This window comes from Crocodylus porosus, unplaced genomic scaffold, assembly GCF_001723895.1.
Source record: "Crocodylus porosus isolate Cpor-Errol unplaced genomic scaffold, CroPor_comp1, whole genome shotgun sequence".
Lineage (NCBI taxonomy): Eukaryota > Metazoa > Chordata > Crocodylia > Crocodylidae > Crocodylus > Crocodylus porosus.
Genome location: NW_017728948.1, coordinates 35,538,074 through 35,543,221, shown reverse-complemented (window position 1 = coordinate 35,543,221; position 5,148 = coordinate 35,538,074).

The window sequence follows — 5,148 nt, the reverse complement described above, 5'->3', positions numbered from 1 at the left end:
GGGGTGGGCAGGGCCAGCAGGGGTCTCCAGCACAGGGCAGCTACTTACCGGCACTGGAGCCCTGCTGCTGGCACACTTCCTGCCCTACATGGGCAGACAGTGTGCTTCAACACCAGAGTGAGGGCTAACCACAGTTATGCTCTAGCAGCCAGAGCATCTCTGTGGAGGACCCAGCCTTCAGTTGTCCCACTTTTTTCACTCCATTCTTTTTTTTGACCCCTGGATATCTAGGGGTCTAATTTTGCCCCCTCACTGCAAACTTGCAGTGGGTGGAACCTTTTCCCATTCCTGCACGTGCCTCCTGCAGCATTTCAAAGGGGTTTGAGACTCTGCAAGAGGCACATGCGGGCTTGTCTGGATGCGCCTTATGAGTCTAACAAGAAATTCAAATCCTGTCAAAATATCACCAGCACCACAACAATAACCTCCACAACAAAACTATCAAATTCAGTGGATCCTACACATGCACATCACAAAATGTGGTATATCTTATCAAAGGTACCAAATACTCTCATGGAAACTACGTGAGTGAAACTAAGCAGGAACTATATACCATGATGAAGACTCAGAGAAGAAGTATAAAGGATAGAGAGGCATTTTTCACAGAACAACCTCTCCCTCTCCAACCTCACAATCCTCATGCTCAAAGGGAATTTACAAAACCCCTCCAGAAGACAGGTCTAGGAACGGAAATTCATAACTGTACTGGACAGTAAAAAGTCTGGACATAGTATAGACAGTGGCTTTATGGCTCATTACATCCTAAGAAATACTGAATATAATTCCCCTGTATTTCACAGGTGAATGGTTTCCCTCTGCCACTAACTAAATGGCTTATTCTATTGCTCTTCTTTTGTCTTATGAAGGTTCCCATTAACACCATTTCACTCCTAGTTCACAGTTCACAAGCAGACTGTTCACATTTGCATGGAGTCTTTTGTCTGGTATTTGATAACAAAAAGCTTGTCTGACAGCTTTCCCAACTCTAAGTTGGTCCATTGAGAGATGTCACAAAAACTCCTTGCCTCTTGGACATTTTCCTGGTCGATCGTAGCTACAACACTCCAGCCTTAATGGAAATTGAACACACACATACTCCCCCAGCCCCCACAACAAGAATCTAGAATGTTTACAACTTACTCTTTAGATATAAAAGCTCAGTCATTTCTCTGACAACCCACTGTCAACTCATAACTGAGTTATATGACAGATAGAAACTTAAAATACGTTGTGTTCCTGCCTTCTGTCTCCCACGAGCAACATATCTTTTCTCTACTAATCCACCTGGGAGGATTTAATAATAAGGTTAACATGTCATAAATATTCCATTTTATCTGTAAGAATAAAAACCTAACACTTCAACAGTTCTATATGAAATGCAACATTAATTACTTACCAAAATGTCAATATCTTCTACTTAATGAAGTATGCAAAATGGCTAAGTATTACTTTGCCCTCTTACTAAGATTAAGATGCTCTTTAAGGCCCTAATGTACTTACTTACATGTGCTTAACTTTAAATGCATGCATATGTATCATCCGTATTCAGCAAAGCTTCTATGCACATGCTTACGGCTTCACTGAATTAAACAGCTAACAACTTAGGCAGCTGACAGATGTGGAAAAAAACCCCAACAACAACAACAAAAATGCAGTGCTTTACCAGAAGAGGAAAAACGTTAGTTTGCCCTGGCTCTCCAGCATCTGTATAAATCAGGTGCTCCAGTGAGATTTTTTGGCTGATTGAAACAGCTATTAGATAAAAGTGACAAAAAGCCCCGCTGAACTGCTTGATCTATAAAGACATTAAGTCAGCTGGGTCAAACTAGCGTATGGCCTCTTCTGGGCATGTGCTGAGCTTGGCACAGGGACACAACAAGCTGAAAGTAAAACACCATTTTGGGTGGAGGGAGAGGGGGGGCATTTCCACATCTGTAAGCAGCCTTACTGACTAACATACTGACTTACTAAAAAATGAAAAAAGCTCTAATAATTAAAGTCACACTACTGGCTAATGAATTGATTTGAGGTAAAATTTACATAGTCCCATAGACCATAGTCACATAGGAGTCTGAAGCCAGATCCAAATTTAATTAAGGCTGTTAGGGGCTAAGCATATTAAAATGAGACATGGTTAAGTCACTTTTGAAATTAAACCTTATGGCTAGGTACAGATGTTCCAAAAGCCTGAAGCAGAATTGACCTGTTACATGGCATAGTTTAGATTGGTACCGAACAGAACACACATTCACCCTTGGGGGATGAGTGGGGGACAAATCTTAGACCAGGTTCCACCACTCTATGTCTACGTGTGCTGAACTTCTGCTCTGTCACAGGTACAGGCTGTTTCCCAATCACTTTTACCAGTAACAGTGTAATGTCTGTACCTGGCCTATGAGTCTTTGGGACAGATCCAAAGACCAGAAATATGTGCCTAAATCCAAAATCTGACCAGAAACTCCCCCTTCCCACTCCTTGAGGTGCCTAAACCTTCTAATCACCTAACTTTATAATTTTTTACTTTCAGGTTCCCAAAGCATCTACAGTTGTGTCTCTATGAATACCTAGACCTGGTCATAAAAAGGCTGCACACCTTCTACCGTCAAGTCTACATAGCTGTGCTGCTCTTTGTGCTCTCTTTCTGATCCAATGAATATAGAATTATCTGCAGAGTGGCCCAGCATCAGCAGGAGTTAAGAGTATCCCTCAGCCTGCCTATAGCCTGGTGGTTAGAGCACACTCATGCAAGACAAGAAACATATATTTGAATGGCCTCGGGCTGAGGAGAGAGTTCAACCCAGCTCTCCAACATCCTGGGTAAGTGCTCTAAGTAATTGCTAAGCTGTTATATACAAGAAGAGTATGGACAACAACACTGTCAAATAGCTGTGCAACTACATTTTGTGAGGAGTTTGATCCTGTTGGTGTGTGCTGGATGTACTCCAAGAACACCAATTAGATTGGGCTCCTTAAGGCAGAGGCTAGTTCTTGGATCCTGACTGAGCTTGAACACAAGCCAAGCACTGAGCTGCTCAGCCCTGTCAAGACTGCCTTTCTTAACATAAAATGCAGAAGACTATGAAAACAAAAGTGGGACTTTTCAAAGCTGAATATGTTTTACTTCTTGTAGCAAAAAATACGTAATTATAAATTAATCTGTTCAGATACAGCATTCTCTTACTTTTGGATTTGTTGGAATAAACAGTAGGTTTTTTTCTAATATCGGGCAAAATGCAGTTACATGCCTTCTGTTATTAGTTTCTCTAATTATTGTTTATGCTGTGAAGAAGAAAACAATGCCATCACAAAGGACAGAATGTTTCAGCTGGCATCCAATTTATGCTAGTTGATTATCTGACCTAGAAAACTTGAGCCATGCAAAAATACTACCAGTATAAAAATTCATCCTTAAATCGTTTTGTACTTCGTGACCATATAAGCTGTGCCTGGACTGGAAATGGGAAAACCAAAGTGTTCTTCCTAGCTATATTGCTGGCCAGGTAGGCAACCCTAGGCAAGTCACTTCACTAGTCTCTGCCTGCTTCTCCACCTGTTAAATAGGAATAATAAAATATTGACCTCTTTTATGAAGTGCTTTGATAACTAATGTTGAAAAATGGTATATCAGATCAAGGTACCTACTAACCAGTTGCATTGCATTCATTAAAAGCAAAAATTGACAACTCCATGTTTTTGTTCTTTATCGTTATCTATTTTTTAAGAAGTTTGTTCTGTCTCATCCATTTAAAGATGTAAGAATTCTTAATATCATATTATTTGGGTATGTGACTGAATTGTTAGGTTGGAATACAGTATGTGAGCACACATTTCACTCTAAGCAGGTGAGTATCCCCATTGAAGTTAATGGAACTGCTCAAAATCATGCATGCACGTCAGTATTTTACTGGTTGAGTGAAAATCTGTCATGCTAGGCATATGTAAGATAGTAAATATATTCTAAAATAATGAGACTAACTGGTAACAGTGTAACTAACAGTGTAACTAACTGGTGCTTCATCCTGGGTAATGGCAGCATATGGTACAGCAGCAGAGGTTCACTGCTACAGGGAAGGGAGCAAGAAAAGGTTTCACCTCTTTTTTGCCACCATGAGTGTTGACCAGCCAGTTAGAGTGCAGACAGAAGTGATAATTTTCACCTGATATGGCCACAGAAAGCAGTTTGTAGCCATGACCACACAAGTGCATGGCTGCAGACAACTTCAAAAATGGCTCATTGAGTGAAAATCTGAACCTTCATTGCATGAGGGGTCAGATGAAGATATTTCAAAATAGAATGTCTTCTGTAACTTCTGTCTGTGCTGCCTGCCAGCCTCGAACTGTTTTTAGAATAGGAGTGGGGGGAAGGAAGTGGAGGGAATTTGGTCTGGGCTGACATTCTGGGCACATCTTCATGTTCATTAATGCACCTTAGTTACTGTGCACCTAGTTTAATGAAGTACTAATTAAATGCACAGTAACTAGAGTTACTACTCAGTAGCACCAGTGCACAATTAATGTGTGATGCTTACTGCACATTAGCCTAATAACACTACATAGTAGGCTATCAGCATGCTTTTTAACCACCACACTACTGCGCAGTGTTATTAGGCTAATGCTCAGTAAGCATCTCATGTAGACATGCCCTCTAAGTACTTTCCCAAAGAGGTATTAGCTTCATGAAAGCTTGTGTTGTTCACTTGTTGTACAGCCATATTATGTAAGAACAATTCAGTGCAGCTCTCAGGCCATTACAACCTATAACCTTTGCTTAAGGGTATAGAGATAGAATGATCTATAGCTTACAGCGTATGCCAACAAGTGGTACTGAACTGAAGTTCAAGTGTTGATAAGGACAAAATACATTTTACAGTTCTTTTGTGATGCTTTGTCACTGTCCATAACATATGTCAACAATGGGTCATTATTTCAGTCTAAAAAATATGCAGTCTAAAAAGCTCCAGCAGTCAGCCAGAGCCTGGCATTACTCAGCCCAGTGGTCCCAGCTCCCAGACGGCATGCAATGCTCTGCCAAGCCGCACTGCACCCATGCCATGGGGCAGCTGCTGAGCGGGTGCCAGGTGTGGGGCGGGGTTCTGATTCCTGCTGCTGCCATTGGTGAGTGCGAGGCTTTTTTTTTTTTTTTTTTAA